General features: G+C 46.9%; 1 pseudogene; it reads left to right on the top strand.

Moving 5' to 3' along the window:
- The first annotated feature begins 10387 nt into the window (after positions 1-10387).
- Positions 10388-10990, top strand: LOC148007115 (sperm motility kinase Y pseudogene; annotated as a pseudogene).
- Positions 10991-11302: the final 312 nt, after the last annotated feature.

The following is an 11302-nucleotide window of genomic DNA, read 5'->3' as shown; positions in this document are numbered from 1 at the left end:
GTCCAGACTCATGGGCTACAGGATAGCAGATTGAACTGAGTCTGAATTCCCATGAGTATGACCTCTGGCTGCTCCCTAGGCTCAGTATAGATGAGCATGAGAAGGCACCATTGCTGTGTTTGCAGGGGTAGCAGAGAGCTCGGAATACATGACCCACTCCTAACCCAGACTGGAGCCACTCTGGGGAGGAGATGGCATCATTTGAGAGATGGGCTTATGCGGGACACTGTGCTCTGGTTTGTGGCACATACAGCTCCTGTCTTTCTTGCTGACAGTTCAGATCCTCAGCTGGCCTCATCACGGACAGTCCCATGAGGAGTGGGTGTTTGGTTCCTGCTTCCCAGTTAGGGCAGGAACAAGCCCAGACGCAGTGAGTAAGGACAGTGCTTCTGTCTTGACCCAGCTTCCTTGTCCTCCCCCCTCCCCCAACTCATATCAGGAGCCACCCAGAGACCTTCATAGGAGTGTGGGTCATGTTAATCGGAATGCACAGCTGGAGATTAAATTCTGGGTAAGGTCTCCATACAGCCCTGGTGGCTCCCACACCCTGCCTACCTAAGTTTTCCCAATTGGGTCCTCAGGGTCGTGGAGAATCTTCTACAGGCTGCCGTGAAGATACAGCCAGTTTCTTGGTAACATTGTGTTTAGCAGAGGTTCTCTGCTTCAGGCACAGAGCCTTCCAGTGAGAGGGTTTGCTGAGTAGCACACCAGGACCAGAAAAGTGTAGAGCCCTCCAGTGGTAGACATGAAGTACTGCAGGAGTTTATTTCCTGATTTCTTCACATCTACCTTGTTCTAAAGGCTTTTTGTCAGACACATAGGGACCTAAGAAACTTGAGTTTGAACCCCCATAGGGAACCCAGGACACTAAACCAGCAGCCCCGTTAAACGTCGGCAGAGGACAGTCTGGGCTCTGTGTTTATAGAATGGCTCTAGACTGGTATGAAGACTGATTGACCAGCCAGTCAAGGAGAGTTAGGGACAGTTAGAGACTTGGAGGAGAGCATGAGCGGCAGACACAGCAGAGTCCAGGCCAACAGTGGAACCAGTTCATTTAATAGAGAAGCATATGCCCTCCCAAAAGGCTGTCAGCTTAAGGCACTGCACTGAAGACCTGACCCAATAACATGCCCAATTTACACATCACCCACCTGTGGCTTGTGGAGGGTCCTCAGGGTAGATCCTAAAGTCCATCATGGCTGAAAGGCAGAAGTTTGCACATCATTGCAATGTGGAGGCTACTCTCTGCTGATGGGACCCACACACTCTGTGAAAAAGTTTGCTTAAGTGAAAGTTGGCCGTCCTTGAACTCTCTGATCTTCCAGGGTAGTGTGTGTTGACCACATGCAGAGCCATTCCTGAAAAACGTAAGAGCCAAAATTCAACAATAGGGAGAGAATCCTGTGCCAGATGGAATCCCTCAGGCCAGTGCGGATTCAGAGACATCCTATGCCATGGCATGGAGGCTCCCAAGAACTTCTAGGATCAATGTGAGCCACACCAGAGGCCACAGTCCATCTTGGGAGAACATTAAAGTATCTGGAATTATCAGGGACCCTAAGGTAGGTTCGTCAGGATATGGAGCTGATGCATGGAGGGATGCTTGGAGGATACAGCCTAAGGCAACGTAGAGGAAAGTGTGTTATGAGAGCTAAGACAGAGCAACCACACAGTCTGAGAACAAGTTTGCTTAAGTGAAATTTGGCCGTCCTTGAACTCTATGTTCTTCCAGGGTAGGATGGCCTATCGGGCCCAGGACAGAGCGACTATGCCAGAATTACAATGGTCTGTAATAGAGATGGAGAAGGTGTCAGGATGGGACTTGGGCAGTGGATGGAGCTCTATGACTGCAGAGCCTGCCTAGGCTCCCAGGACCCAGAGCTGGCTGCTGCAGGAAGTCCTAGATCACAACTCTGCCGTTCCTCTTCCCAGGTCTAGCTTTTAACTACTGGACCCAACACAAAGCCTCCCTTGCAGGCTTACCAGAGCATGAAAACGAAATGGCCACCTCCTGTAACAAGAAACACTTCTAGAAGAGGAAGGAGACATCAGTACATTCACAAAACCTTCAACTCGAAATCTGTCTTGCCAATAAGTGTGTAGGGATAAAGGTAAAGCAGATACTTAGGGACCAACCAGTCAATGACTGACACAAAGTGAGATCTGTCTCATGTGACAGACACAACCTCTGACGCTATTTATGATATTCTTTCTGATTTACTTGCAGACAGAAAAGTAGCACACCTGTCTCCAGAGGCTTCACTCAGCAGCTGAAAGCCACAGCCAATCCTCAGATGGAGCTCGGGAAGTCTTGTGGAAGAGTGGGGGGAGAGTGACAAGGAAACTGGTTGGGTTAAAACACTACAAGAAGTCCCCTACCGTCAGATACCTTGGACCATGGAGTATGCTAGAGCCTGTGCAACCAACCCCATAGCCGGGTTAGCTATCTGCAGTTGGTCTCCATGTGGGTCATCTGACAAGTAGATCCAGGACTGTCTCAGTCTGTGTTGCCGGCCATTGGATCTGTTCCCCATACCTGGACTGCCTGATTGTAAATCTGTGTGGCAGAATGTGCTCGGGCCACCTGGGACTAGATGTCCCGGGGTGGTGTGGTACCCAGGGACTCTCCCCTTGTCCAAAGAGAAGGGAGAGCATTATGGTAGAAAGGATTTGTAAGGAGGGACTGGGAAGGGAAGAGGGAGAGTGACTGGGATCAGGATGTAACCTGAATAAAGAAGACATTATTGGAAGTAAAAAAGTTAGCCTGGAAAATGGAAAGATTGATAAGTGGCTAAGAGCACTGAATGCTCTTTCAGAGGTCCTGAGTTTAAATCCCAGCAAACACATGGAGGCTCACAAATGTCTCTAATGACATCTGATGCCCTCTCTGGTCTTTCTAAATACAGCTACCCTGTACGTATGCATAACAAATGATTGATTGAATGAATGAATGAATGAATGAATGAATAAATAAATTTTACCTAGTCTTAGTTATCAGGCAATGAATAAAATGTCGAGATTATGTTCAAACCCATGTCATGGATTGCCTGGATCTTTTAGATCTGCAGGAAACATCTCAACGAAGAACAAGAGAGGCTGGAGAAGAATGGGGAAGGGTTTGATCCCTGAAGTTCCTCAGTGTCCACTAGCACAGCACTTGTCCTTGGGAGATGACATCTTTCACTCTTCCTGACTATTGCACCAATCAGAATTACAAGCTCTGTGGATGAACCTGTAAAAGAGGACAGTTGCTCTTGGGTCAATATGGAGGTTCCTGACCTCTCAGCAAGCTCACTGCTGACTTTTGTGGTCTCTGGAGGGTGAGCAAACTGAAGACACACAGAGTAGCCTCAGGTTGAGTCAGCCAGGCCCAGAGGGCTCAGTGGTGTCTCTCAGATTCCCAGGCCCTCCCTGAGATTGAACACACTACACAGTGTAAGAGGATTAGGGGATAACCAGGAAATGCAGTTGCTCAGGTGTCTGGCTCTGTAGGAGGGAAATAAATCACAGTGGGAAGCTTCAGGACAGTCAGGTGACCTGAGCCCTCCACAGAGCCTAAGTCCAGACTCACAGGCATTCATCTGTCCACAAGTCTCCTAAACACAGGCCTTGACTGACCTGCAGTCCAGAGTATGTTATTATACAGTGTCGCTTAGAGAGAGGACATACTTTCCAATTAGGCCTTTTCTGTGTCACACTGAGACTGGGTTTATGGTACAGCTGATGCAGATGGGACTGGCCACAAGTGGCAGTCTATCGCAGATCATGAAATAAATAAATAAATAAATAAATAAATAAATACCCACTTATCTCACTGCCTGCAAACCTAATTGTCACCACAAGGGAGCACTGCTTTGACCTACTCAGAAATAAAAGCTGACTTCCCTCAGGGAAATGGATGGAGGATGGATGGATGGATGGATGGATGGATGGATGGGTGGGTGGGTGGGTGGGTGGATGGATGGATGGATGGATGGATGGATGGATGGATAGACAGAGAAGTGATTTGACTTAATCAGTTTCTTCCAGTCCTACTTTTCTGGTCGAAAACACACTGAACATGTCTGCTGCAATTGCTTGTTCTTCATTTCTGCTTTCTTTGGCTGTTCATTCAAGGCAGCTCCCTTAGAATCTGCTCATCTCAATAAAGGTCCATCTGTGGAATGTATAGCTTCTCAGTTAGGAGCTAAGGGATTCTTGGAAGGAGTTCCCAAAATCCCCTCTGGGGCAGTGGCCAGTGTTCTCTACTTCAGACAGCAGCTGCATGAAGCAAACACACACCTGTCTGAACATTCCAGCTTGGGTGCACGTCACAGTGCACCTGCCCCAGGGTCCCTGCCAGTTGCACATGCCACAGGGCCACAACTACAAGATCCCTTCCCCAGGACTCATGCCCCCTTGCATCTCCCCCAGGATTCCTGCTCTGTTGTAACTGAACCAGGGTCCCTGCTCGTTTGTTCCTGGCTCACGTTTCCTACTCAGTTTTACCTGCCCCAATGACCCTGTCCCACTGCACCAGCCTCAGGGATACTGTCCCATTGTGCCCATCATGCTGCACCTTCCTGAGAGTACCTACTAACTGTTCCTAGGTGGCATTTTTCAAAATCTAATTCAAAGATCTTGCCAGTCAGAACCCATTGTCTTTATTAACACCAAGTAGATATTTGCAGGGCTTCCTCACCTACAGTTAATCAATCCCTTCTCTCAGTTGTCCATGTGGAAGCAAAGAAACTAGCAGCAGAACATGGATTATTCATCCATGATATCAGCAGCCCTAGAATTCTCATGAGATGGGCTGCTGTGACTGTGATACAGGGGTGGCAGGGAGGCTTTGACACTGAACAAGCCCAGAGTGCTGCCTCTGCTCACATTGTGCCAGCACCTTAGCCTACCTCTAGATGTCCTAAACTCTGAGAGGAGGAAGGAGATCTTCCTACATAGAAGATGTTCTCTGAATCTGTGCTGACCAAGGTCAAGCCAGAGTGTTTGCACATGCCAGTTCCAGCCCCTGAGGGTACTCTGCCTGCCTGGTGTTTTGTTGTGCTTTATGTCTGGCAAGGTGAAGATGTGGCCCATACTAGGAATATCTTTGAAGACAACTGCCCTGGGTTCCCATGCTAAAATTCAATTAGGGACTGACAGGGACCTAAATAACAACAAGACAGTGCCAAGACCATGAGTTCCAAAATCAAGAGCAAATCGGGCCTTGATGGTATCCTGTGCTGATCTGACAGGAGTCAGCACACACAATTCTCCTGCACATCCAATGCCCCTTGGAAAAATCCTCTGTCAAGGGTAAGTGATGCCTCATGAGAATGAACTGTCAGCATAGGACAAGACACTTGGGACTACTGTCCTGAACTCACCAGTCTCAGATGAATGGGCTTTGAAAAGTTTTCAGGACACCGAATAGGGGTGTGTAAGCAAGTGCAGGTAATCCTTGGGTAACACATAGTTCCTGAGGAGGTTCTGAGATATGTTGGATCCACTCCTGGAAAAGGCAGCATTGTGTTCAGGGGGGTAAGAAAGCATGAGCCTGCTGATGTTTTCACAGTATTGCATGGGAACAGTAACAATGCCCTTAGGAGCAGGATGTCCTAACACTCTCAGATCAAGCAGACAGCCTAGAGCCTATTAGGCCCATATCCCAAGAGAATACCGGTCATGTGTGAAGCTTCTATAGCCAGGAAGCTGGAGCAGGGAACATTGACATTGTCTCAGTTAGGGGTTTACTGCTGAGAACAGACACACCATGACCAATGCAGCTCTTATGAGGACAACATTAATGGACACAGGATTGCAGGTTCAGAGACTCAGTCCAGTATCATCAAGCTGGGAGCATGGCAGCATCCAGGCAGTCATGGTGCCAGAGTAAGTGAGAGGTCTACATATTCATCTGAAGGCTGCTTGGGGAAGATTGGCTTGCATGTGGTTAGGAAAAGGGTTTTAAAGCCCATGCCCACAGTGACACACCTACTTTAAGAAGACCACGCCTCCTAATATTGCCACTCCCTGAGCTAAGCATATACAAACCATCATAGACATCTTGCAGGAGGGTGGTACTGTTCTATCAGAGAGAAGCCTCTGCTCCCATTAATATACTGAGGTCAACCCTGGGTAGGGCACAGAGCCCTCCACACATCCTGGGACTCAGGGAGGCATCCTATGAAAGAGCTTTTTCCTAAAAGGACACATGGGTGTAGGCCTCCCTTCCAGCCAGGCTGTAGGGAGTCTCCAATGCTAAACTCTGTCTTTTTGCAGAAGTGAAACAACGAAAAATCACCCTTAACAGTACAGTGAATAGCAAAAATGGTGAAAGGTATAAAAAGAACCAATTAGTACCAGAGCATGAGGATTGGTTTTATATGAAATGTGGGTGGGTGCAGTGCAGTATCCTCCTCCATGTACCCACATGTTCAGTAACTACCCTGTTTGATGCAGCTTTACACAGAACCATCTGGAATCCATTCACTGAGGGACTCCATCCCTGGACTGGAAGCTACAGGTGGGACTTTTGTATCCAGGTCTCCCAGCCCTGGGACAGGGATGCATGGATAAAGTGGAGAGAAGCAGACTGGAATGGTGCAGATGTTATCCTGCCAACAACCCAGAGCCCCCAGCTGCATGACAATGTAGAACAGCGAGCAGTTTCCCAGCCAGCCTCACTCCCCATAGACAGACTTCTTCCAGTCCCTCCTTATGCCAAGGAAAGAAAAGCAAAAAAAGTAGGGGCAGGGAAAGAAAAATTGCTCTACTCCCAGGAGCCAAGGACAAGCCCCCTCCGTCCTCTGATCTGACCCCATAACCAGCCACAGCCAAGTCCTGGGCTCATCTCTAGAGGCACATGGACCCAGGCAGATGAGCCCTTGAATCACAATCGGCTCCTCAAAAGCATCCTATGGGTGTCAGTCCTAAGTCCATGAATCGGAGGTGCTCTGCACAGCTATTCAGAGAAGCCTTCTCTTGATCTCTGTGAAGATCTCCCTGTTGGATGTCAGAGGAGGGTGTCCATCCAGCATCAATCCAGGGACTGTGGCCCTCTAATGTGTTAGCCCATGTGAACCTCCCCACAGAGCCCCACCTGTCCTTGTGCAACTCCTCCTTGATCGCCTTTTATAGGAAGATATTTAGGGTCCCTTGCAGGAGGCAGGGAAAATGGCACACAGCTGAGGGTGGTAGACAAAACTGGGAACACATCAAATATTGAGTTGGTGTGAGGCTCCCTAAGCCATGCTTGGGCAGGTCTGTGCCAGCGATCCCATAAGACCCTTTGATTCTCCCCATGTACACAGCAGGAACCAATTGCCAGGCCTACCCTCTGCCCAGAGCAAAGGGAGATTGGAACTTGGATTCCAACCCTGGCCATTCCTATAATACCTGACCTTGTAACCCTTGCTCCCTTTGGGGCTCAACAGTCCCCCTCAAATGTAGACAACAATGTCTAGATGGTGTTCACAGCTTTTCTTGCCTGAAACTGTGCTTTGTTTGATACTACAAACCAGGAAGTAGGGACTTAAACTTGAGATCACTGACTCAGGCTAGGGAGGACTCCAGGGCACCTGAGCTCAGCTGCAAAGGCAGAAGCTGAACCACAGTGAGCAGAGGTGGCACATTTTGCTGTTTCTTTCCTTTTCTGCTCTCAGGCCTTTCAGTGAACTCTACAGATGTGGATCTTTCCTCCCAGGCTTAGTGTCTGCAGCCATGAGAGTCCTCTACAGGGGACTTCAAACCCCAGAAGAGTCTTCAGAAGGAAAGCGCTACACACTGCACTGCCCCCAGCACTCTGAGAAACAGAGACCCTTTCTGGGCTTGGGCCAGTCAGTGCTCAATAGTTAGCTTCTGGCTGCACTGGCTGCTCACAAATAACACAGCAGACTGGGTCCTGTGACCTGGCTGTCACAGACTGTGATTGAGAATTCATTTCAACTGTGTCAGCATAGCCACTCTGTTCCTTCTGGTCCCAGGTTGCACAGAGCTCCTTGTCCTCCTACATGCCTCTTCCATCACTGGACCTTAATATTTAAAGTGAGCCCTACACTCAGGATGGACTTGGTTTTCTATACATCATGCCAACCTCTGTGTGATAGGAAGTGTCTGCCTGTGTATGCATACCCCCTTATGTGCCTAGGTGTCCATGCATACCACTACCCCATGTCCTGTCAGGGGCCATCCTCTGACAGGTCCTCACGCCTGCATGTCAGACCACCTGTCTTCAAGCCCCAACCCCTCCCCACTCCACAGATGTTGAGCTTATGGGCTTTGCTGATGCATCCAACATTGATGGGGGTTTTGGGGATTGAAACTCAATTCCTTACCCTTGGGAGGCAAGTGCTCTGCCTATCCCTGCAGCTTTGTCTCAGGTGTTTGATGATAACGTAGAGCCTTTCTGAGGATTTATGAAATCAGTGTCATCTTGATGGGTCAGTTTAGAAACACAGCTTTGTTTTTTTTTTATTTTTTTTAACAGTGTACCATCAGTTTGAGGCTAATCATTCAGAATTCAATGAAAAAGTGACACCCTGAGTGTAGACATGACGACTTTGATGCAGGAGGCATAGAAAACATTCAAAACAGAGAACCGAGGAGATGTAAACATCTTACAGGCTTTGATTTCTAAAAGCCTTAAATCTCTCCATAGCCCACAGAAGCCAGAGCCTTGAAGCCCTTCCCAACCATGTCATGACAGGTCCTATTGTGACCTCATGAGGAGCGACTGTGAGGCGTCCCAGCCAACAGATGTTAAGCTGTTGCCAGGCCTGGATTTCTTTGAGTGCTTTGAGAGGAGGTGTGGAGTGGAGCCCTCTGCGACTTATTTGTATCTTGTGAGCTGTGTGTGGTTGTATTGGATTTTACTGTACTGTGTATATGTGTATGTATCAGTGTGTGTAAGAGAGTGTGTGCTGACAGATTTGCCTGTGTGTGAGTGTGTGTACACTTTCGCTTGTGTGTTTGTCAGTATATGTAGGAGTGTGTGAGTTTACAGGTTTGTTTGTGTGTATGTTTGTATGTGTGTACCACTTCTTTTGTGTGTGTGTGTGTCCCTGTGTGTGTGTGTGTGTGTGTGTGTGTCTGTGATGTGCATTTTTCCAGGTTTACTTGTGTGTAAGTATGTGTGTGCCTGTTCCTACGTGAGTGTGTTTTGTATGAATCTGGGTGTTTGTCTGTGTGTGTGCCTGTGTGTGTGTGTGTGTGTGTGTGTGTGCGTGTGTGTTTGTGTGTGCACGCACGTGCCCATCCCCTTTTGCCCCTTGTATCTATATTACCTGCACCTCAGTGTAAAAGAGTGTAGAGGCTAGAAGTCACGCTGGCTCCTGTTCCTGAGGCAGGTCCTCAACCTCATTTTCAAGACATGCTCTCTCACTGGCCTGCAGCTGCCCAAGTACCTGTCTTGGCTCTCCAGTGGCTCCCAGGAATTTGATATGCCAACCCCATAATATCAGATTAAAGGCCTACGTAGACAGCTGGCTGCTTATTTATGGATTGATTTTTTTTCTATGTTTTTAAGAGATAGAATTAGGCCATAAATTCTCAAGACCACTGGCTATTTCCTTATTGTGGTTTTGTTTTATTTATTTATTTATTTATTTATTTATTATGGATTGCTGGATTCATTTTGGTGGTGGTTTTTATGTTCTCACATGCTATATTACTGCTTTGATTATTTACGGTTCTGCAGTCGGATGATTAACTCTATCTCCATTTTCAATGCCCTGCGGTTTCATCCTTTTACATTATTCCTGTTTCTCCATTTATTGAGTACAAGCAATCATTGGCTTAGACTTGATACAAATTTGCCCTTTGTGACACTTTGACTCTTCGGCCTTTGTTTAAGGTTTACTATTCACTGATATTTAACTGCCTTATTCCTTGTGGTTGGTTAATTTTAATTTTCAGTATTTTGCTCTGGAGAGTTGTGGATTTTTGTGGCTCACTAGGTCCTGAAATTCAATGGAGTTTTCCCTTAAGTGTTGGCTTTTTACATTTGTTTGTTTTGACTCATACTCAGTCTTTCTCCTCTCATTTCTTTCATTTGACCTTTTTCTTCAAACAATCCATTCACAGTATTGATCAGCTTTGGCCGCCCAATCCTATTGTAATATGACGATTTTTATTTTCATCATTACGTTTAGTATTTGTGTGCTCTTGGCTTTCTCTTTTGGGGATGGTTATTTGGGTGGCTTTTACTTATGATTCTTCATATTTCCCCCTGTTCATAATTTTACTCTATTTTTCTAGTCTAGTCTTTTCTTTGTTATTATTTTTTCTTTTTGTTTCATTTGTTTCTTTTAGGTTCCACATGTGTAATTTTAGTTCCTGAATTGCTCCATCTTTTTCATTATTTGATTCCATTTGTTTGTTATTTTGAGGTAGCATTAGTACTGATAAAATGCCTACAGAGACTGAGGAGGAGTTACCACCTTCTAGTCCCGATCCCAGTATCTCTCAGGAGGGAACCTTTCATTCCCAATATAAAGTACTGAAGACTATTGGAAAAGGAAGCCATGCCAAGGTCCTCCTGGCCCACCACCAGCTCACAGGAACCCGAGTGGCGGTCAAAGTTCTCCGAAAGAACAAGCAGTGGTTCCGGCCAGCCATGACAGAAGAAAACATAATGAGAAAGATCAACCACCCCAACATTGTTTCTCTCTTACAAGTCATTGAAAACAAAACTAGAATATACCTCATAATGGAGCTGGTGGAAGGCCAACAACTCTACCAGTACATCAGAGAGTCAGGGCACATAGAGGAGGATGAGGCCCGTCAAATATTTGAACAGATATTATCAGCAGTGAGCTACTGCCATGGAAAGGGGATTGTTCACCGAGACCTGAAAGTGGACAATATAATGATTGATAAAAACAAAAAGGTCAAAGTCATCGACTTTGGGCTTAGCACCGAAACACAACCTGGACAAATGCTAAACCAGCACTGCGGTGCGTATTCTTTCGGTTCCCGGGACGCTTCCTTGGACTTCTGTATGACGGGATGAAGAATGATATGTGGACAATAGGAGTGGTCTTGTATTATATGGTAGTGAGAAAGCTCCCATTTGATTCTGTGATCATCCAAGAATTACAAAAACAAGTTGTTGCAGGGGTGTATCCTGCCCCCTGTGGGGTTTCAGAAGAACTGGAGAACCTCCTTAGTCAATTACTAACAGTAAATCCAATGTATAGACCAACAGCCAGCGAGGTGATGAAACACGCCTGGTTCAAAGAACACGGGAAGAGGTTCACAGTTCGTTGTGAAGAACTGCTTCCCCTCAGGCCAGACCCTGAAATTTTGGGTGCGATGAAATGCA

Source organism: Rattus norvegicus, chromosome 1 (genome assembly GCF_021556685.1).
Source record: "Rattus norvegicus strain SHRSP/BbbUtx chromosome 1, alternate assembly SHRSP_T2T, whole genome shotgun sequence".
NCBI lineage: Eukaryota > Metazoa > Chordata > Mammalia > Rodentia > Muridae > Rattus > Rattus norvegicus.
The sequence above is the reverse complement of the archived record's forward strand: the minus strand, read 5'-3'. Positions and strand labels throughout refer to the sequence as shown.